The following is a 26171-nucleotide window of genomic DNA, read 5'->3' as shown; positions in this document are numbered from 1 at the left end:
AAACCTGGGTGTTGTAGGGTTCAGTTGCCTCACAGCCTGGAGGAAGAAGCTGTTTCCCATCCTAACAGTCTTTGTGCCAATGCTAGGGTAACTCTTGCTTGATGGTAGGGAGTCAAAAAAATTTTTGGACAAAAGGGAGGGATCAGTGACAATGTACCCCACGTATGCAGTGGGAAAGGTATGTCGCATCCAGAGTTTCTCTGGTTAGCGGACGATTTCCCTCTACGCCTCTCTGACGTAGTGGGGAACTGCATACGAGGCAAGTTACAGCAGTGCTTTGTCATTGCCTTCTGCCGAGTGAGTTTCCAAAGAGATCACCAGCTCGTAAGCATGCAGGGGAGCCGGCTGGGTTTGAACTCGGGACCTTTCATCCTGAAGTCTGGCGCTGATGCCACTACGCCACCAGCCGGGTCACGTTTGCAGTACCCCAGAGAAATATCTCAAATGGGTGGAAGGGAGACTCCACTGATCCTCTCAGCCACCCTTCCAGTCCTTTGCCATCATATGCCTTGCAATTCCCATGCCAAACAGCAAAGACACGCTCAGTGATGCTCTTATAAAAATTAGTTTGTATGGGGGCGTTGGGGAAGCCTTGTTTTCCCCAATATCCCCAGGAAGTGGAGATACTGCTGTGTTTTCTTGGCAAGAGGTGGTGTTGAGGGCAAGGTGAAATCGTCCATTATGCACTCTCCCAGAAGCTGGGTGCTCCTATTTCTCTCCACGGAGGAGCTGTTTATGTGCAGTGAAGAGTGGGCAAACTGAACCTTCCTAAAATCCACAACCCTCTCGTTAGTCGTGTCCACACTGGGACTCAAGCAATTGTGCTCACACCATTCTGCACATCACACTACCTCCTCTCTGTGAACCATCATTGTTCATAAGGCCAAATACTGTTGTGACACCATCAAGCTAGATGATTCAGTTTGAACTGAATCTCACAGTACAGTCATGTGTCAGTAGCAACTGCAGCAGGCTGAGCACACAGTCTGCGCATGGTTCTGTGCATCAAACCGTGTGTAAAAATTAACTGGTTGGCAGCTGTAAATTGCCCTGAGTGGTGGAATCTATGGTTGATGAGAATGTAAGAAAGAACTAGCAGTTCAATGGCATTTTCCCCCAAAATCAGAACTTCCTAAAGTGATTTAGAGCCAGCAGAATAAACTCAATGACCTCTTTATTAGGTACACCCACACACCTTCTCATCAATGCAAATATTCGATCAGCTAATCATGTGGTACAACTTATTGCATAAAGACATGCATACATAGTCAAGTGGTTCAGTTGTTCAGACCAAACATTAGAATAAGGAAGAAATGGGATCTAAGAGACTTTGATTGTGGAATGATTGTTGGTGCCAGGCGGAATGGTTTGAGTACCTCAGAAATCCTGGAGTCTCCTGGGATTTTCACACACAAAAGTCTCTGGAGTTTACAGAGAATGGTGCAAAAAGACAAAATAAATTCCAGTGAGAAGCAGTTGTGTGAAAATGCCTTGTTAATGAGAGAGGTTAGAGGAGGATGGCCAGATTTGTTTAAGCTGACTGCAAGGTGACAGTAACTCAAATAACTGTGCGTGACAACAAAGGTATGCAGAAGAGCACAGCACATCGAATCTTGAAGTGAATAGGCTGTAGCCCACTCAGTGGCCACTTTATTAGATATAGGAGGTGATGTGTATTTAATGTTTCAGTAATATTGTAAACATATCATTTGATTAAGCATGCTTTGTTAAAATAATTCAATACGGGTTGTATGTTAAATTACGTGAATGGCATATGTCATTACACCACGTGTCATATGTGCATGCCTCACTAAAATTAAAAACAAAGTTTACACACATCTCTCAGCCCTTGTTTTTCTTTTGATTAGTTTTATGTTTTAGAGTTACAGCACATAACAGGAGGTACCTAATAACTTGGCCACTGAGTTTATCTTTGAAGAATGGTGACAGAAGAAAGAGAAGACAAGACAATGAGGACATTTATGGTATGACTTTCTCAATAGGATCAGAAGGAAGCATTGAACAGAGATAAAGAGCTGGAGAAGGACTTTGGAAGAGGATAGAATCAAGATATTGATCACTTTGGAAGGACAATGACCTTTAGTCGTGGTCTGACCTTGATAACTGTAACAGTTGCATTGACAGGAGCTCAGAAAATACATTGCAAGCTCTGAAACTGCAAGTGCTACAAGGAAAAGAAATCTTCGACAGGCAGATTCCAGAATTTTGGAGGAGACAAGTCTTGAAGTTGAGACAGTAATTATTGGTCAACGTGGTTTAAGCTTGTTTTTTTTAAATATATATAATGAGGCAGAGTTCCTGACAATTGTCTGAAATGGGTGGGCCAGCATGAAATTTAAGTAGCTCCAAGAGCTTGCCGTCATTTGTTTCGAGTCAGCTCTTTGTAATTTTTAAAGGTTTTTAGGTGAAGAAAGTGTAAGGGAATTGACCTTTTCACCTAGAGCTGATACTTTATAAGTAAACTGGTCTCTGAAAATGCCTGATTGATGTAACTGGACAAGCCTTGGCATCTCCTTATATACTCAATAATAATGTACGTTAATGTACTGTAAAGCTTGCTGTTCACACTGGAGCTGTTAGTTGTGAGTGCCTTATGACAAATGTAATGAAAACAACTAAAGTGCCAAAACCTGCTAGACTGCAGACTTTCTATACACAAAGATCAGTTCTTGCTGCGGCATTAAATGTCAGAACTCAGAATAAAGGGAAAACTTCAAATGCACCCATTATTGAAGCTTGTAATAGAATATCCCAAAGAACAAGGTAACTGTTTGTGGTGTTAGGGCAAAACCATAGTCAAATCATGAAGTTTAAGATACAGTAGCTATTAGTATGAATGAAGACCAGTTTTCGAGAACTATTTCAAAATTTAGACTACAAGCAGTAATTTGCTTTGAAATTAAAAGCACAGATGCGTGAATAAGCATTAAAAATGAAGAATACTGACTACAGACTTACAGAAAGCTGTAATGAGCATGAGACATCCTTATTGGCCATTGGCCAAATGTAGAAAATGGGGTGATGCTAATTGGCCTACATCACCAGGCATCAGATATATTCAGCTGATATACAGTATTGGTGTATAATAGTAAGAGGGCCATAGAACCCCTCTTGTTTTTTAAAAAATATTTATTGACTTATTTAGGACATTTGTGGAAATTTAAGGATGCTCTCCTCACCACCCAGGATGCACTTCCAAACCCTGTTGTGTCCATTATTTAAAGATGGTTTCAAAGATGACAATGGGCCTCCAGTTTTCTAATCTCTCACCAAGTGACTTGTTTTGGGACATCAAAGATGTTCCACAACCAATCCTTGTACATGTGTTGATCACAAATGTCACATGCAAAATATCTACAGGCTCTGAGCTTGTACTCAATGGAGCTCAGGATGGAGGGGGATGTGGTTCTCTTTGAAATCTACTGAACACCATGAGCCCTGGACACTAAGAAGATGTTTCCATTAGTAGTAGAGTCTGTATCCAAGGGCACAGACTCAGAATAAGGAGATGTCCCTTTAAAACTGAGATGAGGAGGAATTTCTTCAGTCCAAGGGTGAAGCCCTGTGGAATTCATTGCTGGAGTGAGCTGTAGAGATCCAAGTCTTTGTGTGTATTTAAGGCAGAAATTGAGATGTTTCTGAATAGTAAAAGAGTGTCACAATGGCGGGGGCAAAGGGAGCAGGGGTGGACCCAAATGCAAGACACATCTTGTGGGGTTACTTAGATGTAGTTTATTGTTCGATACCAGGAGAGCTAGGCAGGAGCAGGAGTAGCAAACTGGACAAGGACTCAGGATTACTACTAGGCTGGGACCAAGGGTCTGGGCTTGGACTCGGAATTGGATCCCAGAACTAGAGGAGATATGAAGAGGCTAGGGTATGGACTCTGAGCCAGAGACTGGGCAAGGACCCAGTACCTGGGTCTTGCCTCGGGCTCGGACCCCAGAATCAGGCAAGGACATGATATGGGCTAGGCAGAGGAGGAACATGGGAACACAGAGCCTCGGTCTTAGGAGAGCAGGTACATGGAACCATGGACACATACACAGAACACAGAGTCGGGACCCCTCCTTGGGTACAGGACATAGGGCCGGGACTCGCACACAGAGCAGAGAGTCGGGACCCCTCCTTGGGTACAGGACATAGGGCTGGGACTCATGACCCTCCATGGGGCAACAGCAAGACGGCCTGACCTACCCCATGGAGGCGAGGACAAGACAAGGCAAGACCAACACGAATGAACACCAGACTGTACCTATCTAGCTCCGGCGATGGAACTAGACTGAAGTGCAGGCGGGGGCTGCAGACAAGGGCTAGAGGTGAGAGGGGCAGAGAAGGGATTCAGACAAGGGGGTAGGACAGGAATCACAGACCATCAGGGCCAGGACTTGACTCGGAACTGGGAAGCCACCAGGGCCAGGACTTGACTTGGTACTTAGAGGCCGCCAGGGCCAGGACTTGACTTAGTACTTGAATGCCCCTGGAGCCAGGACTTGACTAGGAGCCTCCAGGTAGTGGCGAGCTCTCGACTTGGCCCGGGAACAGTAGACAGCGGTTCTTGATTCCCTCCAGCAGGTTAACTGACGGACCCACCTTGATGAGGAAACTTTGCAGGCTCACTTTGGTGAGGTAACTTGACAGGTTTGCTCTGGTGAGGAAAGGCGAGTTACCGGCACTCGCTTCAGCAGAGACTAGGCTTGCTCTGGCCAGATGACATCGGCACACCATACCTTCAATGACTTTGCAGACGCTCTCGAGCCGAACAGCTGAAAGCCGGAGACTATAAACTACCGGTTCAGCCGAGCATTAATTGCCTCTAATCACCAAAGCTGAGGGACACGGGAAAACAGGGAATCAACGGACCGGATCGTAACATAAACAAGGTAAATTTAAAGGGACCCCGATCCGGACCATGACAAAGAGGCTTTAAGAGTTGTTGGATCGGCACATGGATGTAAGGAAGATGGAGAGATTTTGACATTGTGTAGGTAGGAGGATTAGTGTTTGGATGTTCTTGATCTGTTTGTTAGCTGGCCAGTACAGCATTGTGGGCCAAATGGCCTGTTCCTGTACTGTACTGTTCTATGTTCCAACAGGTTTAATGGTTACGTGGAGAAGGTGGGGGAAAGTGGGATTGAAAAAAAATCAGCCATGATTAAGCAGTGGGGCAGGGTCAATGGGAAGAATGGCCTAATCCTGCCCCTATATCTTATTTATTTACTTACTGAGATATAGTGTGGATTAGGCCCTCTCAGCCCTTCAACCACGCAGCCCAGCTGTCCCCCAATTGAATCCTAGTCTAATCACAGGACAATTTACAATGACCAATTAACCTATCAACTAGTACATCTTTGGACTGTGGGAGGAAACTGGAGCACCCAGAGGAAATCAACAAGGTCATGGGGAGAACGTATGTACTCCTTACAGGCAGCAGCAGGAATTGAACTCGGGTCTCCTGTACTGTAAAGCATTGTGCTAACCATTACCCTACCATGCCGTCCATCTTATGGTGGAGAATCCAGAATTGGCGGAAAGGATTGGAGCAACTATGAGAAAGGTTCAACTGATATTTTAAGTCAATGATCTCTCTTCAGGAATATTTTGATGAAAGGTAATAGTTTTTCATTGTTAATGTAATTACACTTAGAGGTTTACCTCCATTCAAATGTGTTATGTAGCAGCAATGATGACTTCAATGGAACTCCAACATGGAGGCAGAATATAATGAGCTACCACGTGAATTTGGCACATTTAGCACTTCTGAGTGGGAGTGTGTTTTTAGCCATGTCTCCCTCTCCTGTGAAGTAATACCAGCAATTTTGTTTGTGTTCTATATGTACAGCTAATTGTAATATTGGCCCCAGGAGCTGTAACCTTGGTTATTTCCTCTACCCTTTGCCCAGGGAAAAATGAGGCCAAACACAACGCTTTATTCAAAATCAGGCAATCAGAGAATTCAACCAAAGTCCAACAATGGTCACTTGCCTTTGAATAGTGTCCTTAACATAAGGAAAATAAGTTGAGTGTAGATCATGGGACTGGTGCATTTGGCAAGTTAAAATGTAAGATAGTTCTTTCAGAGAGGAGGCAAGGGGGGCAGTGGGGAACGAGATGAGTGATTGAAAAAAAATGGTCTAAGATGATATACTTGTCACCAAAAAAACGACGTTAAATGTGATTGTAAGATTTTATTTAGAATACTACAACGCTATCTGCAATGACATGAGAGATTTGAAGCCTTCTGGGGAAACTAGTGATGTGGACAGTCATTAATAAGGTAAAGTAAATCTCTGCAGGACAGCAAAATCAGAGGTTATAGAGAACTGCTATGTAAATGGAGATGAGTACAAGGATCAGATCACTGTTTATCATAATGAATTCAAATCATTCAGTGAAGTGCCAGGGGATGGAGGATAGATAATGTTGTTCCGTTGTTTAACAATAGGCAAGGAAATTATAGTCTAGTGAGCCTGATATCAGTATTGGGAAAATTATTGGGAAATATTCTAAGGGACCAGATATATAAGCTTTCAGATAGACAGGGACTGATTAGGGACAGTCAACATGTCTTTGTGCATGGTAAATCATGTCTAACAAATCTTATAGAGTTTTTTGAGGAAGTTACCAGGAAAGTTGATGAAGGTATGGTAGTGGATGTTATCTATATGGACTTTAGCAAGGCATTTGACAAGGTTCTGCATGGAAGGTTGATAAGAAGTTTCAGTCGCTTGGCATTCAAGATGAAGTAGTAAAATGGATTAGAAATTGGCTTCGCAGAAGAAGCGATAGAATGGTTTTAGATGGTTGCTTCTCTGACTGGAGGCCTGTAACTAGCAGTGTACTGCAGCAACTGGTGTTGTGGCTGCTGTTGTTGTCTGTCTCATCTATATCAACAATTTGGATAATAATGCGGTAAGACACATAAAAGTTGCTGGTGAACACAGCAGACCAAGCAGCATCTCTAGGAAGAAGTACAGTCGACGTTTCGGGCCGAGACCCTTCGTCAGGACCCTGAATGTATGTCAGGACGAAGGATCTCAGCCCGAAACGTCGACTATACCTCTTCCTAGAGATGCTGCCTGGCCTGCTGCGTTCACCAGCAACTTTTATGTGTGTTGCTTGAATTTTCCAGCATCTGCAGATTTCCTCGTGTTTGCGGTAAAAATGCGGCAATCTGGATTAGTAAATTTGCGGATTAGTGGTGTAGTGGGTAGCAAGGAAGACTATCAAAGCTTGTAGTAGCTGGACAAATGGGTAAAAAATACCAGATGGAAATTAATGCAGGCAAGTGGGAGCTGTTGCATTTTGGAAGGGCAAACTAGGATAGGCCTTACATGGTGAGTGGTAGAGCCCTGAGGAGTGTGGTAGGACAAAGGGAAAGATGGAATAGGGTAGGATTTTATTCCTAAGAATGTAGAAGATTGAGTATAGATTTGACAGAGATATTCAAAATTATGTGGGTTATAGATAGTGTAAATGCAAGTAGACCTTTTCCACAGAGGCTGGGTGAGACTACTACTAGAGGTCATGTGTTAAGGGTGAAATATGGAATGTTTAAGGGAACATAAGGGGAAACTTCTTCACTCAGAGAGTTGTGAAAATGCAGAACAAGCTGTCAGATGAAGTGGTGGATTCAGGGTCGATTTCAACATCTAAGATTGTTCTGTTTTGTAACTCCAAGATAGAAAATAAATTGAAAGCAAAAATGCAGGGAACTGGGAGATGTGTACCTAATTCATTTTCACTTTTAGTGAGGTGCGCACTTATGATATGGTGGCATAATAATGTAAGCCATTCACATGCTTTTACATATAACCCATAATGGATTATGTAAGCAACAAAGAATGCTTAATCAAACAATATATTCACAATATTACTGAAATATTAAGCACACAACACTCCTCCCTATTTAGCTATAAACTCCAACTCAATATAGAATGCATCTCATTATATATAATATATTATATATTATTCAACAAGTATATATATCTGGATCTGGCCCATTTGGATCATTATATATATAAACTCACTATGCTGTGGATGTCTATATAGTAGTTATATAGCTACTATATAGACATTATGGACATCCACAGCATAATAGGTTTCTAAATTGCCCTATTCAGGTCTGAAGATTTAATCACGGTGGAGGAATTCTTACTCTTATGGGATAACGTGTTTCTTGACAAAAAGGTCACTGCTTAGCAGGTGAGACTTCTGGCTGTGAAACATTGTCAGGTTCTGGGGCCTCCTCCATGGTGGCTGGAGGAAGTGGTTCGGACAGTTCTGGATAATTTCCTTCTCTAATAATTGACTCTGCTGTGTTATCTCCAGATGACATCAGATGATATCTCCACCATGTTGGAAAGTGGTCCAGTTCTGTCCTTAATCTTTCCAAGTACCTGCTTTTGATCATCTCTGTAGTCTTGTTTGCGGGGCCCTGAATTTGTTTCAGCTGTTTGTCCTGCATACTCCTTCTGAAACTCGGTTTGAGGAGATCTAAATGAGAATGAATGGACAACCCAGGAACAACAGAGCTGGTGAGTTGTTGGTCATGGAATGTGCTGAATTGTGATACGCAAGCAGGAAATTGGTGAGCTTCTGATTCAGTATCAGTGAAGTGTGTTCTGCTGAGATTTCTTGCAGTGCATTCATTAGACTCTCATCAAACATTTCTGCCAAGCTATTTGCAGATGTAATATGTCTTATTCTGTTCATTTTCCGGAATGACTGAAACTGTCCTACATCAAGTTGTGGTCCATTGTCACATAAGGCAACCCCCATCAATGACAAGTTCATCCTGGCATTGGTAAAATGGGGGAAACAGGAATTTCTGCTGCACATTTCAGCCACTGTGAGTAGTCATGTCGACCTGAGACAGTGTGGGGTCTTAGACAGGATAAATGCAAGCAGGGTTTTTACACTGAGGTTGGGTGAGACTAGAACTAGAGGGTACATGTTAAGGGTGAAAGGTGAAAAGTTTAGGGGGAACATGAGGAGGAATTTCTGCACTCGGAAGGTGGCGAGAGTGTGGAATGAGCTAACAATTTCAAGTGGTGGATGCATGGTCAATTTCAACATTTAAGAGGAATTTGGATAGGTATGTGGATGAGAGGGGAATAGGGGGCTATGGTCCGGGTGCAGGTCAGTAGGACTAGTAGATTAATAGTTTGGCACAGACTAGATGGACTGAAGGGCCTGTAACTCTGCTGTAGTGTTCTATGACTCCGTGACCCCATCGTCTGTAAGGAGTCCCTGTACGCCCTCCCTGTGGAATGCACGGGGTATTCTCCAAGTCCTTTGGTTTCCTCCCACTGTAAGTTGTCCCGCAATTAGATCAGGGTTAACTCACGGTTCTCTGGGTTGTTTGGTGGTGCAGTTCGAACAGTCAGAAGGGCTTCCAAATCAGTTTTAAACTACTGTAGCAGTATTGATTGTGTTCTAATTTGTTCTGTATTTTCTTTAAAGACATAATTTGTAACTCAGTTAAACAGTAGTTTGTCTCTTTTTTACTTTTTTTTAAACTATTTCCATGAAACTTCAGCTAATTGGGGCAGTCACTTAATTGGGCCAAAATGTCCTGGTCCTGATAGGTCCCAATTAACTAGAATCCTCTGTATATATAAAAAAGTTAAATAAGCAATTAAAAATGAGGAAAGTTGGAAAGTTAGTCAGGTACTGTTCATGGGTTCACTGACTGTTCTGAAAGGAGATGGCCATTCCTAAAATGTTGCATGTGTGCCTTCAGGCTCTTGCGCCTCCTCGCTGATGGTAGTAATGAGAGGAGAGTACATCATGGGTGGTGGGGGCCCTTAATGATGGATGCCGACTTTTTGAGGCATTGTCTTTTGAAGATGTCCTCGATGCTAGGGAGGCTGGAGCCCACAATGGAGCTGGCTGAGTTTACAACCCTCTGCAGCTTTTTCTGATCCTGTGCAGTGGCCTCTCCATACCAGATGGTGATGCAACCAGTTAGAATGTGCTCCATGTTACATCTGTGGAAATTTGCCTCAGTTTTTGGTGACATGCCCAAATCCCCTCAAACTCCTAATGAAATATATCCTCTAGTGTGTGCCTTCTTTGCAATTGCATCAAAATTTTGTGCCTCTCCACTTCCCTGGATGAGTGCAGTTCCAGTGATGCTCTAGAACCTTTGCGCTATCCAGGACAAAGACTCCTCTTAATTGCCTTCTTGTTTGCCAGTGTACACTCACACTCTGTCCATTGTGCCCATGTGATCGCAGCATGCACCATCTACATAATCCACTCCATTGCATTGCCCAGATTATGCCAACAGCGTCTCCCAAAACCATAACCTTTATCACTGATCGGGCGGCAAGTGCATGGAAAGCCACCTATCCAATTTACACACCATCCTGTGCTGGGGATATGTTGCTGGTTTTTCTTTACTCTGGGTCTAAATATTGGAACGCCCTACCCAAAAATACTTTCTTTCGCCAGAAGGAATACAAAGATTCAAGGAGGCTGCTCGCCACGACCTTCCCGAGGGCAGTTATGAATAGGCAATAAATTCTGGCCCTCTCATTGAGGCCCATCTTCCATGACCAAATAAATACAAAAAACAGTACAACCTTTTGGGGTCAAACAGAGAAACGGTGGTGCAACACAATGCGTAGATTGCTAATTTACCTCTTTTGCGTTGGGTATTATTTTTCCCATTTAACACAGCGGTTGTTTGTTTTGGCAAGAGAAAAGGAAGCAGAGTGCTAAACGAGACACTTAAGTTTACAATAAACATACACCTCACAGTTCATTACTGCTATTAGATTACAGATTTTGTATTTTTTTTACGTTTCTTTCTTGGCTAAAATTCAAAGTTCCAAGTTTGAAACAAGCCATGCATTAAATTGGGTGCAGCACATTTCTCAGGCTTTTCTTCTTCACTTGCATTGACCTCTGGATGTGATCTTGTTCTGGGTTGGAACTACACTGGTACCAATCAACTTTCAAATACTTATGCTGCCACTCAAATGAGCTGGGATACACTGGACTGATTCATTTACTTAATTCTCTTACACAATTTAAAGGTGAGCTATAATGTACATTATCTTCGCATAATTCAATTGCACTAACCAGCATTAACCGGTGTTATAATGGCATAATTCCAAAATACAAAACAACACAAAACTATAATAAACCCTTGCAACGCACAGGATTTTGAATGTAGAACATAAAACAGTACAATACAGAAAGCTGCCTCTCAGCCTGCAGCCCACCTTCCTAACCTTGGTACTAAATTACACTGATCGCAGCTTCCTGCGCATGATTCATATGCTTCCATTCCCTGCAAATTCATGTGCCTGTCTAAATGCCTCTAAAACACCACTATTGATAAAGATTAGCTTTATTCACCATATGTACATCAAAACATACAGCGAGATGCGCTGACAACGACCAATACAGACTGAAGACGTGCTGGGACAGCCCGCAAGTGTCGCCAGGCTCCCGACGCCAACATGGTGTGCCTGCATCTCACAAACCCTAACCCATAGGTCTTCGGAATGTGGAAGGAAACTGGAGCACCCGAGAAAATCCAAGTGGTCACAGTGAGAATGTACAAACACCTTACAGACAGTGGCGGGGAATGAACTCTGATCTTCTCATTGCTCGCGCTGTAAAACATTTACACTAACCACCGCGCTGTTTTTGCCCTATCCACTTCCACTCTTATCCCAGCAGCATGTTCCAGGCACCTACCACTCCCTAAGTGTGCCACTCGTGGCTTTTTAAACTTTCTCCCTCTCCACACAAAGTCATACCCTGTTGGAATTTCTCCCCAGGGAAAAAGACTGACTAACCTATTAAGAGGAGTCTTTGTCCTGGATAGTGCAAAGGTTCTGGAGTATCACTGAAATGCACTCACCCAGGGAAGCACTGTATGTATAAAAAATTTAAATAACTAATTTAAAAAAGAGGAAAATTGGTCAGGTAGTGTTCATGGGCTCACTGACTACTCTGAAATCAGATGGCTGAGGGAAAGAAACTGTGCTTAAAATGCTGCATGTGTGCCTTCAGGCTCTTGCACCTCCTTCCTGATGGTAGTAATGAAAAGAGGGTATGTCCTGGGTGGTGAGGATGCCAACTTTTTGAGGCACCACCTTTAGAAGATGTCCCGATGCTGGGTAAGCCAGAGCCCATGATGGAGCTGGCTGAGTTTACAACCCTCTGCAGACATCTAATCCTGTGCAGTGGCCCCTCCAGACCATTTGCTTAGAGGAATGACTGCTCCAATCGATCTAGCTGAAAAGAGATTTGCTGATTTTATGAAAGTACTGCAGGAACATTTAGAACTAAGACCATTGCTGATTGCAGAATGCATTAGGTTTCTTAAGTGGAATCAAAAGGAAGGGAAGTCCATTTCAGCAAACAGGGATGAATAGAAGAAATTGACCGAGCTTTGGCAATTAAGTAATGGGCTTAATGATGCCCTGAGAAATCATTTAGTTCATCTTACAAGAAAGCATTCAAAATCAGCTCCTACCTGAAGCAGAACATATATTTGAAAGAACAGTTGAAATTGCTATATCAATGGAAACAGCAGACAGAGACACAACTGAGTTGCAGTCAGCAATAAAAGTGAATGTGAACAAAATTGCAACATATAAACAGAACATGGCCTGGCCAACCAAATTCTGTTACCATTGTGGCAGAGGCTCACATATGCCGATGCAGGATTTAAAGCAAACCTAAAGAAAATCTAACAAAGTGAGACATGTACAAAGAGCATGTTGTGCAGACAAAAATAAATGGATTGCACAGGGAAGAGAAAAAGACAAAAAGCTAAGTTACAGTTTCAAAAAGAACACTGATCTGTGTGTTGTGGATGAAAAAGCTGATAATGATGAGAATGACACAGGACAAGGTAGCCTTGAGATTTATAATGTGAAAACAGACAGGAGACAAGCAATATGGCTTACACCAGAAGTGAATGACAAATTAATTAAAATAAAATTGGACACTGGCTCGGCTAATTCAGTCATTCCACAAAATGAGTTTGAGTGGAATTTTGAAGATACTGAACTGAAGCTTGCTAAGTTCCAACTAAGAATTATGCTGGAGAAAAGGTAACTCCTGTGGGAATGATATGAAACAGTGAAATTCAGCAACCAACAAACCACATTGGGCTTGTATATGGTGAAAACAGGAGGGTCGACATTATGGGGCCATGATTGGCTGAGACAACTATAACTTGATTGGACATCATCTGAATGCCAAATCCCCTGCAACAGAGTCAATTGAAAGCAAATTAAGGAAGGTACTACATAATCTCACAGAAGTGTTCAAGGTTGTCATTGGAAAACACAAACATATTAAGGGTAAAATAGTGTTAAATAAAAATGCCATACTTAAGTCTTACAAAGCCCATCCAGTTCCTTATACCAGTGTAATGGGTGAGCAAGATCACATGGAGACTGAAGAACTTCTTTCCAAGGTTGAGTGGAGCCCATGGGCAATGCCAGTAGGCAAGAAGAATGAGCATGCCAGGACCTGTGCTGAAAGTAGATCGATACCCTCTGTACAGGATAGAGAATATCCTTGTAAACCTTCCAGGAGGACAACATTTCAGCAAGGTGGATTTAGCTGAGGCCTACCTACAGATAGAGATGGAAGCAAAGTCCAAAGTGTTTCTCAAAATAAACACTCACAAAAGGCTTTATTGCTACAATAGGTTTATTTTTGGAGTAGCACCCCACAGCTGCACTCTGGCAGAAAGCTATGGACCAGTGCTGGAAGGCTGTTCAGATACTCAGTATTAACTGGATGACATCATTGTTACTGGTAAGAGTGACAAGGAACATCTCCAAAACCTCAAGACAGTGTTAAAAAAGATGAGAAGATTATGGGCTCAGAGTGTAATGCAACAACTGTGAATTCTTTAAACCAAGCATCACTTACTGTGGTCACAACATTGATGCACAAGACTTAGACAAGTGTGCTGCAAAATTTCAAGTAGAGCTAGATGCCCCAAGGCCAAAGGACGTATCACAGTTGCAGTCCTTTTTGTTGTTCCACTGTTTAAGAAAGGTTCTAAAAATAAACCAGGAAATTATAGGCCAGTGAGCCTGACATCAGTAGTGGGAAATTTATTGGAAGGTATTCTAAGGTACTGGATATGTAAATATTTGGATAGACAGGGACTGAACAACAAACTGTGGATATGCAAATATAAATAAATAGCAATAAATAACGAGAGCATAAAATAACAAGATAAAGAGTCCTTAAAGTGAGATCAGTTGTGGGAACACCAGAAATAGAATGAATATGGGATAACTACACTCTGGTTCAAGAGCTTGATGGTTGAGGAGGAGTAATTGTTCTTGAACCTGGTGGTGCAAGTCCTGAGGCTCCTGTAACTTCTGCCTGATGGCAACAGTGAGAAAAGAGCATGGCCTCGGTGGTGAGGATCTTTGATGATGGATGCTGCTTTTCTACAGCAAAGTTTCATGCAGATGCGCTCAGTGGTTGGGAAGGCTTTAACCGTGTTGTACTGAGATGAATCCATTACCTTTTGTAGGATTTTCCGCTCAACGATATTGGTGTTCCCATACCAGGCCATAATGCAGAGAAGTAAGGAAGGTCTATGATGGGGGATAGGTATGAAGGGATTGAATGGCACAGCTGGTCTGGTGAAAGATGAAAGAAGTTGGTTAAGTGTGTCCAGACGAACTGTAAAGAGATTAATGAAATCTGAGGTACAAAAACAGGAGGTAAAAGAAGTCTGCTGGAAATGTGAATTAGAAGATTGTAAATCCAGACGAGGAGTCTCAATTAGAAATGTCAATGGTTCATTTTCTTCCAGATATGCTGCCTCATTTGCTGAGTTCCTCCGGCAGTTTGTTGTTTTTTTGTGTTAAAAGATTATAATGTCTAGCTACCTAAAATTGTTGAATTTACTATAGAGCTCAGAAAGCTGTATTATGCCCAGTCAGAGGCTGAGATGCACTTTCTAGAGCTTATGTTGATCTTTGTTGAAACAATGTGTCTGGCTAAAGTCAAAGATGTCCATAAGGTATAGGAGCAGAATTAGGCCATTCAGCCCATCAATTCTACTCGGCCATTCAATCATGGCCAATTTACTTTCCCTCTTAACCCTATCTCCTCAAAACCTTTTAATGCTCTTACTAATCAAAAACTTATCAGCTTCAATTTTAAGTAGTTTGGGGGGCAATGGTAAATTAGAATGAGAAATAATTGGAAGCCAAGTGTCATCCTTGCAGCCCAAGTGGAAATGTTCACCCAATCTAGGAGCAACCATATGGTGAGTATTGAATAAAGTATACTAACTTGGAAGCACAAGTAAATTATTACTTGACTTGAAAGGACTATTTAGATCTTTGGATATTGGGAAGAGCATCTTCTACGGTTGTATGGGAATGTGCAAGGTGAGAACAGGATAAGGTATAGGTAGAAATGGCAAATTTTCACCTTTTTTCTTTCCTTTTTTAATGAAAAGGTTGCTGAAAGGGGGAAAGGTGGTCAAATCACATTGGGGCTGTTGAAAGTCATGAAATGTGGATGATTGCGGTGGATGATGAGGCCATCACAATGTGTCAAGCACAATTGAGAGTCCAACTGAAGTGGAGGGGAAGTCACAAGTAAGGAGAAAGGAAGATAACTCAGAAACACTGGTTTCAAAACTGTTTTCAGCATGTATATATCGGCATCCATTAGTCTCACGAGACCATGGATTTGTGCCTTGGAAGGTTTCCAGGGCACAGGCCTGGGCAAGGTTGTATGGAAGACCAGCAGTTGCCCATGCTGCAAGTCTCCCCTCTCCATGCCACTGATGTTGTCCAAGGGAAGGGCATTAGGACCCATACAGTTTGGCACCGGTGTCGTCGCAGAGCAATGTGTGATTAAGTGCCTTGCTCAAGGACACACGCGCTGCCTCAGCCAAGGCTCGAACTAGCGACCTTCAAATCACTAGACGAACACCTTAACCACTTGGCCACGCACCAACACTTTCAGAATAGATGCATCAGAATCAGAGAAAATGGGAGTATAGTATGGTACACACACAAAATGCTGGAGGATATCAGCAGGTCAAGCAGCACCTGTGGAAAAGAGTAATCTGTCATCGTTTCAGATCGAGACCCTTCATCGGGACTGGAAAGGAAGGGGGAAGTCAGAATAAGAGATAAAGGGCTGGAGAAGGGGGAATCTGATAGGAGGGGACAGAAGACCTTGGAAGAAAGGGAAGGGGAGGAGCATCAGAGGGAGGTGATGGACAGGTAAGGAGATAAGGTGAGAGAGGGAAACAGGAATGGGGAATGGTGAAGGAGAGGAGGGAGCAATTACCAAACGTTTGAGAGATCAATGTTCTTGCCATCAGGCTGGAGGCTACCCAGACTGACTATAAGGTGTTGCTCCTCCAACCTGAGTGTGACCTCACCCTGGCGGAAGTGGAGGCCATGGACTGATGAGTCGGAATGGGAATGGGAAGTAGAATTGAAATGGGAGGCCACCAGGAAATCCTGCTTTTTGTGGTCGACAAGGCAGACTCCCATTCTACGTTGTGTCTCATTCATGTACAGGAGGCCATGCTGGGACCACTGGCTACAGTAGATGACCCCAACAGACTCCCAGGTGTGGTGATACTCCACCTACAAGGAAGGACGTGTAGAGGCAGGTGTGGTATTTGTTCCACTTGCAAGGCTAAGTGCCAGGAGGGACATCAGTGGGGAGAAATAAGTGGACAAGGGAGTCATGTAGTGAGCAATCCCTGCGAAAAGCAGAAAGTTGGGGGGGGCCGCAGAAGATGGGCTTGGTGGTGGGATCCTGTTGGTGATGGTGGAAGTTAAAGAGAATTATGTGCTGGTGGGGTGGTAGGTGAGGACAAGACAAGAGGAAACTTATCCCTGGTGTGGCAGTGGGAGGATGGAGTGTGGGAAGATCTATGTGAAATGGAGGAGATGCTGGTGAGGGCAGTGTTGATGGTGGAGGAAGGGAATCCCCTTTCCGTGAAGGAGGACACCTCCGTTGTTCTGGAATGAGAAGTCTCATCCTGAGAGCAGGTACGGAGGAGATAGAGGAACTGAGAAAAGGCGATGGCATATTTACAAGTGACAGGGTGGGAATAGGTATAGTCCAGATAAAAAGATATCAGTAGACAGAGACAGAGAGATTGAGAAAGGGTAGAGAGGTGTCAGAAATGGACCAAGTAAATTTGAGAGCAGGGTGGAAGTTGGAGACAAAGTTGATGAAATGTATAGTTTGTGGGATGGGTGGTCAAAGAAGTACAAGGGCTTGCATGTATAATGGTTACATATAATGTATAATGGAAAATCAAGAAAGAAAAAAAGGAAATCAGAGAGATGCAAATATGAGCAGGAGGAGATTGGCAGAAAATGTTCTTTATAAAGCAGGAAGCAGCATCAAGACATCAGAATCAGATTCAGATTTATTGTCTCTAACATATGTGATGTGATAGCTGTTGTTTTGTAGCAAAAGTGCAGAACAAAGACATAAAATTATTATAAATTACAAGATAAATATCGCAAAAAAAAGGAACAATGAGGAAGTGTACATGGGTTCATAGACTATTTAGATATCTGATGGCAGAGGGGAAGAAGCTGTTCCTGAATTATGGATCTTCAGGCTCCTATGCCCTGTCCCCAGTCTATCAGAAAAAAAGCTAAGAATGTACCCAAGGTCCCACACCACCAGGTTCAGGAATAGTTATTACCACACAACCATCAGGCTCTGAAACCAGTCTAGGTAACTTCATTCATCTCAAACTGAATTGACTCTGTAACTTATAGACTTACTTTCAAGAACTCTACAACTCGGATTATTCAGTGTTACTTGTTTATGTTTGTTTTCACTATTTGCACAATGATTCTTAGACCATAAGACATAGAAGCAAAATTAGGCCATTCGGCCCATTAAGTCTGCTCTGCCATTCCATCATGGCTGATCCTGGATCCGACTCAACTCCATACACCTGCCTTCTCGCCATAACCTTTGATGTCCTGACCAATCAGGAAACTTTCATTTTTCGCTTCAAATATACCCACAGTCTTGGCCTCCACAGCTACTTGTGGCAGAGCACTCCAGAGATTCACTACTCTCTGGTTAAGAAAATTCCTCCGTACCTCTGTTCTAAAGGGTCACCCCTTAATTTTGAGACAGTGTCCTCTAGTTCTGGACACCCCCATCATAGGAAACATCCTCTCCACATCCACCTTATCTAGTCCTTTCAACATTTGATAGGTTTCAATGAGATCCCCCCACATTCTTCTAAATTCCAGTAAGTACAAGCACAAAGCTGCCAAACGCTCCCCATATGTTAACCCCTTCATTCCCAGAATCATCCATGTAAGCCTCTTCTGGACTCTCTCCAACGACAACACATTGTTTCTGAGATATGGGGCCCAAACTGTTGACGATACTTGGCATGACCAGTGTCCTATAAAGCTTCAGCATTATCTCCTTGCTTTTATATTCTATTCCCCTTGAAGTAAATGCCAACATTGTATTTGTCTTCTTTACCACAGACTCAACCTGTGAATTAACCTTCTGGGAATCTTGCACGAGGACTCCCAAGTGTCTTTGCACCTCTGATGTTTGAATTTACTCCCCATTTAGATAATAGTCTGCACTTTTGCTCCTTTTACCACATGCATTACCATACATTTCCCAACACTGTATTCTATCTGCCATTTTTTTGCCAATTGTTCCAATTTGTCTAAGTCCTTCTGCAAACACATTGCTTCCTCAGCACTACCGACTCCACCTATCTTTGTATCATCTGTAAACTTAGCCACAAAGCTATCAACTCCATTATCTAAATCACTGACAAACAATGTGAAAAGTAGTGGTCCCAATACAGACCCCTGAGGAACACCACTAGACACTGGCAGCCAACCAGAAAAGGCCCCCTTTATTCCCACTTGCTGCCTCCTGCCTGTCAGCCATTCCTCTATCCATGCCAGTATCTTCCCTGTAATGCCATGGGATTTTATCTTATTAAGCAGCCTCACATGTGACAACTTATCAAATTCCTTCAGGCAATCCAAATAAGTGACATCCACTGCCTCTCCTTTGTCCACCCTGCTTGTTACTTCTTTGAAGAATTCCAACAGATTCGTCAGGCAAGATTTCCCTTTACAGAAACAATGCTGACTTTGACTTGTTTTTATCATTAGTCTCCAAAACCTCATCCTTAATAATAGACTCCAACACTTTCCCAACCACTATGGGTGAGGACTGCACTGATGTTATATTAATTCCATAAGCCACACATTACATTTCACTAATTTCACTATTTTCCTTCAAAATAAATTTTGTACTTAAAGATCATAAATCAGCAAAAGCAACGTTGGAAATAATGGGGATAAACAGTAAGGCACTGTAACTCAGTTTATTGAAGCTTGCAAAAGAAGGATATAAAAATGTATTTTACTGCTTATTAGTGCAATTGAATTCTATCATTACAATTTAGTTCAGTGTTGTTTCGCATAATAGACCTCTACAAAGGTCGTTGTTCCAGAAAGAGAATAAAATAATTGATGGATCATTATATCATTAAAATCTAGGCACTGGGTGGAAGAAGAGGAATTACTCTTTTGAGATCTGATCTGATTTAAGATGTTAAGCTCTGAGAAACTCAGCAAAAAAATCTTCTCAATACATTTTTAGTACGTATCTGTTTTATGATTTTAATGTAGAAAGAAGTATTTCATAAACAGAAAATGTAATGGTATAATGCTTGTCAGTGTAACCCTTTCAAAAATACATTAATTCTTTGAAGACATACAATATCCCTTTTCAGGAGTAATTGATGTTGGAATCACTGATTCAATTTAAAAAAAACTAAAGTCTATTAATGCAAAACATAATCTTTTATTTAGCTGTCTCGTAGACAACCAATTCGCTGAGACTGTGGAACTGGATAATGTCTTTTCTCTGAAAGCAGGCTCTGTCTCCTTAAAACTGATGTATGATTTTTTAGAAACCTGTTTTAGAACTATTGATCAGAATTCTCCTTATCTTATGGCGAAAGCGGTCCTGAGTCAGAAGGCCCTTGGTCAAATCCTTGGTGAGATCCTCCCTAAAGCAGATTATAGACTGCTATAATTAAATATAACATTCCTGAGAAAGGATGTAAACATGTTTGAACAGTGGTTCAAACCAGTTTCGGGTTGCAAGCGTTTTAGGCATCATTCAGATCATAGCAGAATTGCATTCAAAATTAACCCTTGTAAAACGGGTACAAATTTTAGAATGAAACACGTTACTTAGCTTGACCTTATGTAGCATTATCCATTTGTCCATGTCATTATGGCAGGGAAGTCAGCCATACTGAGCTCCACTAGAAACTGGCACCATATAGGTGCCTCTCTTATGTATAAACTGGTGTGTCAATTTCCTGGAGCAGGGTGAGTTTAGTGCAAAACTAGTAAGATTAGTGTAAATGATGATTGATGGTCAGTAGCAACCTGATAGGCTGAAAAACTTGTTTCCTTGCTATATCTCTCAATGATTCCATAACTCTTTGAGTTACACTGGGAACCTCTGCCACATGGATAGTTACATCCTGGAAAAAAATAAGCTTCCTTTTTAGATGAACTACTGCATGTGTAATCGAGGGTGTCAACATCTTTGAGGATCTATCCTGGGACCAGCATATCCACGCAGTTACAAAGAAGGCAAGAATATATTTCATTAGGAGTTTGACAAGATTTTTCCAGATTTACTGTGGAGGGCATTCTAACTGGCTGCATCACTGTCTGGTAGGGAAGGGAAGGGGCACTGAACAGGATTGAAATAAGCTGCAGAGAGTTGTGAACAGTCTGCTACATCATGGGCACTAGCCTCCCTGGCATCCATGACATCTTCAAATATGGATGCCTCAAAAAGGCAACATCCACCATTAAGAACCCCCATTGCACAGGACATGCTCTCTTCTCACTGCTCCCATGAGGGAGGAAGTACAGGAGCATAAAGTCACACATTCAATGATTCAGGAATAGATTCTTCCCCTCTGCCATCAGATTTCTGAATGGACCTTGAACCTGTTGTTGTGTGAATGAAGTCACAGGAGAAAAATACTGGTAGTTTATGAAGCAGTTTCTTTATTCGACAAAACAAGATACAGCAGGCATTACACTAAGGCCTTTTCTGTTGTAAAGGTCTGGCTGGCCCAACATGGGGTTCAATATTTTATGTGCTAAACATAAAAGGACAATTCCATATCTACAATGTATCCACAATGTTTTCTTTGACTACACACAAACTTCACACCTCCTGATATGCATCTACACCACAGATATCTGAATGAATTTTAATCAGCATTGTCTGGTCTGTGATTCAATGCTTTTAGCAACCTATTTTCAGAGCTGTATTTTAGATTAAATACACAGTTTTTATACAGATTTGAAGATTGATGGCTGAAGTCATTTGCTAAATGTAGATGTGCTAAACCCAAAAATTGCTCTAACAGTCCCTCCTCTTGCCCTTCCTGGACAAAACTAAATTTGTACTTTCGGGCCGGCTGGTGGCACAATGACATCAGCGCCAGATTCTGGAGCGGAGGTCCCCGGGTTCGAACCCAGTCGGATCCGCTCCCGAGTGCGCTTTCCATCTGTGCCGGGTTGAGTGTCCAGATCGCAACTCGACCTCGTAAAATAAAAAAGGGAAAAAATACTGCGAAATGTCTGCGTGAGGAGTGGCGCGCCACACAGTCTCTCTCTCTCTCGCTCCGCACCTTGTAAAAGGCATGAAAAAGATGTCGTCCCACCAACATCGCACACGCACAGACGCATGCAAGGAAGCACGCACGCAGACACACACGCACAGACGGACACGCCAAAATAAATAAATAAATTTGTACCTTCATTCTCTGGTATCTAAAATTTTCTTTCCATGGGTACCTGCAAGGCTCACAGGTCCTCTCTTCACATACAGGAAGGGCTTGGGGGTGGCCTCTATTTGAATGAGTGCAAGGACCTCTCCCTGGTGGCACCATCTTCTGAACTGTCCAGTTGATCGCTGGCCCTACTGCTGAAAGGGCCCAGCTCATTTGCCTTCACTCCCCATGCAGGCTGGGGGTGATTGCCTTCCGATGCCATGTGCAATCTTTCTCAGTCTGCCATGCTATTCAAGTTGTGGAACCTGCTGACTCTGCTTTAACTTAAATCCCTCCCCATCTATTTTCCCCAATACCTTTTCTATTCTATGCTATTCAACTAATCTACCTTCAGCAACCAACCTCCATTACAGAGTTAAGGGCACCATCACACTTTAGCATGCTTTTCACAGGTTTCTGTCACCCTCTCTGTGTCTTCTGCCCTGCCTTCGTGTTTGCTGTGGGTGTGTTTCCATCGACTGTGGTCAGGTCTGGTGTGGCTGGCTGGTGTTCATCTGTAATTGCACGATTACTGAGTACACTTGATCCCCCGCTCTGTCTGTAGGAGCATCAAGAAGGTGAGTTGCATACTTTAACCCGAGTCCAGTGTTTCCACTGGCTACCTCACCGAGTCTGCACACAGACACATGTGTCACTTGTAAAACGTACCACCTGTGGTCCTATCCATCTGGGAGCAAACCATGCCCTTTCAGGCAGCACCCTTACCATCACTTGGTCATCTGGCTGTGGGAGGACTATCTCCTTTTCCTCTGTCTCTCTCTGATCAGTAATTTGCTGCTGTTGTTTTGCTCGGTCCTTCAACACTAAGTTGGTTACAAAGGTCTTTCACATGCTGTGTCATTCTATCCTTGAAAGCCCCAGGCTCACTGCAACCCGTAATTACCCCTCAAGGAGTTGCATTGCTTGGCCCATCAATAATTCGTAGGGGCTGAGACCCAGAGTGTAGCTTAGGATTGCTCGCAATCTCGTCAGGATTCCTGGTAATACATCAACCCATGTCTTTCCTGCCTCAGCTATAGCTTTGGCTAAGGCATTCTTGATTGTTCGGTTCATCCTTTCTACCATTCCCGAACTCTCAGGGTGGTAGGGTACGTGGAACCATTGTGGAATCCCTGACAGTGGGCATACTTCCTCCACCACGGTCCCTGTGAAATGTGCTCCCTGATCCGAGTCCACGAGGACTGGGATCCCCACCTTGGGAGGATTTCCTGAACTAGAGTCCATTCAGCAGTGCTGACGGGTGCAGAACCTTGTTGGGAACGCCTCTACCCACCGGGTGAAGTGATCCATTATTACTAGACAGAAGCTTTTCCCCCTGTTTTTTGAGAAGGGCCCTGTGAAGACCATCTGGATGTTTTTGCAGGGTCCCCTTGTAGCTTTATTCCCTTACAAGGGTTATGCTGGGCACAAATTATACAATGGCAGAAGAATTTTTCAACATCCCTGCCTGTCCCTGGCCACCACCATCCCTGCTGGAGGGTCGTGATCATGCTCTGCCTCCCGACGCATCACCCTATGATATAACATCAGTAGTATCTGCATAATACATAGTGGGGCCACCACGGCTCCTTCCTCCCCGGGTGTCCTGTTCCCATCTGGTCCCACCTTGGCTCTCTTTCTTCTCCATTTTCCCTCCTCTTCTGCCGCCTCCACCCTTTAATATAATTTTATTAAACTGGCTTCAGTCATTTCTTCCTGCACACTTGCAATTTCAATTGCCTCTTGTTCCTTTGCTGCCTTCCTCTGCTGATGTCTGCCCATTCATTTCCTTTCAGCTCCTTACTCTCTCCTTTCTGGTGAGCTTTTACTTCAAATACTGTCACCTCTGCTTCCAGCAGTTGCTGTATTAGGTACCTGCACTGAATACCTGTCCCTGTTGAAAATACAAATCCTCGTCGTGCCCACGCCATTAGACAATCATGCACCATCCCAAAGACATAATGGCTGTCTGTATATTATACAGGGTGGCCCAGTTCCACCACCTGAGCTAAAAAATACCCTGGCAGTGCTTCTGAAGCTAATTCTTCACCTGTTTCCTTCACCACGGCCCTGCCTGTCTATCAGACCCGTCTATAAAAATGTCTTCTGCTTCCCTTTCCAGAGCTGTTTCCTTCACACCGATATCTTCTTCCTTCTTTATTTCCATTTGGCACTTGCATACCTGCCCCTGTTAGGATGGTGCTCGCGGGTTTCATTCCTGGGTTCCTAACTATCATTACTGACGTGTTTGGGGATGAGAACTGCCTCCCAAGCTGCCCTTCAGCTGCTGGTGACTGCTCTCAGCCTCCCAGTCTACAGGACTCTGCATTGGTGTGAGGTGTATGTGGAATGAGGTGTCCCATCATTACAACTGGCTCGCTTACTCACACTGCCCACACGGTGCAGTCTAAAGTTAGGCAGCGGAGAAGTTCTGCTTCAGTGGGTGTGTTCTGTTGAATAATATGCCCCTGGCCTTCTTGTGTCCCCAAGATCCTGCACCACTGCTGTGTTATAACACCCTCCTTTAATCCAGGCCTGTATCAGGACCACTAATGCTGAAAACCCCAGAATAAAATTACGGCAGTAATTGAACAGACCCATTACCTCTCACTTGCCTTACATTTACTGTGCGGGATGTGAAGCTGATTGCCAAATGCCTGTCATCTGACATGTCCTTCCTTCCCTGGGAAATGGTGTAGCCTAGGTAATGTATAGTTTGCTTTTCTACCTGAGCATTGTGTGGACTGATTTTAACCCCTCCCCCCCATCTCACAGTATCTCTAAAACACAGGCTATTGCCCTTAGTTGACCTTCTTCATCTTCCGAAGCAATTAGTAGATTACCTACATATCGTAAGCTGGTCGACTGGTAGGGCATTAGACTCAGCTTCTCCAAAGTCTGCGCCATGACCTTATGAAAAATATCTGGGTTATTGTGGAATTCCTGGGGGAGTCTGGTCCATACATACAGATCCCCCCCCCCCCAGGGTAAACACAAAGCGATCCAGGCATTCAGCTGCTGAGAGGAGATCTCAAAATCCACTAGCGATATTCAGGACTGAAAAAACAATGTTCTGGAGTCAGTCCATTCAGGATTGTTGTAGGGCTTGCCACAATGGGATCCAATCTCGCCATGGTCTTGAGGGCTGTATTGTCTATTGCTAATGTACATGACCCATTGAGCTTCTTTACTGGCCATATAGGCAAGTTGGTACAGGTCGACCTTCACTAATCCGGCACCATTGGGACCTGAGGAGTGCCGGATTAGTGAAAATGCCAAATTACAGAAGGATCACATTAAGCAATAGCTAACCTCCTCATCATACCTTTAAAATATCATGTAAGTCAGTACAAGTTAAATAATAATGGAACAGAAATATTAAATGAGTAGCAAGTGAAATTTTAATTGTACAGGAAGCAGGAAGATAACTGTTCAGGCACAGATAAAATAAAGGGTACAGGTAAGTGTACAGGAATTAACTTATACAGAAAAGTTGAGCACTTCCGCTTCTAAAGTGAGACGTTTAATATACCTTCAGGCAAAGTTACATGTCTGCAAGTGTGGGGTTGTCAGGATCATCAACATCTTCACCTTGAAAAATGAGTGAAGCATCAGGAACTGGTGCTGAAACTGGCACAACAGTTTCTTCAAAAACTGTTGATGTTAGTGGCAGCACATCTGGGTGAGCAGAAGCTGATGGCACTGGATTTTGAAGTGTTAGCTCCCCGTTGCACTTTTTCTAGCAATTTTTTTGAACATATCTAAGCTAAGCTGTTTCATATATTTTGGTCTTCCTCTGATTAGCTTATCCTGCAGCATATAAACATTCATTATCTCTTGCTCAGTTATATAACATCATTGCTCTAATCCTCTCAGCAATTCACCTGTCAACTTAATTAGCCTGTCAATAGAAAGTTTCTTTGCTACAAGTTCCTCATCTTCTCGCAAAGTCACACGATCTCTTAATGCCTTATACCCTGTTGGCGATTCTGCATCTGCTGTTGTTAGTGTTCTTCCTGGTGTACATCTCCAATACAAAGCAGTCTCATCAGCATTGTACACCTGCTTGGGGCTTAATTTTTCATCGGAGACTAACTTGGTGAACTTGTCAACAAACTCTGCTGCTGCTTCCTTGTCCGCTGAATGTTTTTCACCACACACTGCACGAAACTGTAAGCCATTACGCTGCTTAAACCGATGAAGCCAGCCTTCACTATAGTCACACTCATAATCTAGTCCTAGTTCTTCGTGAAACACTTCTGCTTGTTCCTTCATCATATCT

The sequence above is a fragment of the Mobula hypostoma genome, chromosome 3, assembly GCF_963921235.1.
Source record: "Mobula hypostoma chromosome 3, sMobHyp1.1, whole genome shotgun sequence".
Classification (NCBI taxonomy): Eukaryota; Metazoa; Chordata; class Chondrichthyes; order Myliobatiformes; family Myliobatidae; genus Mobula; species Mobula hypostoma.
This window is presented reverse-complemented; position numbering follows the sequence as displayed.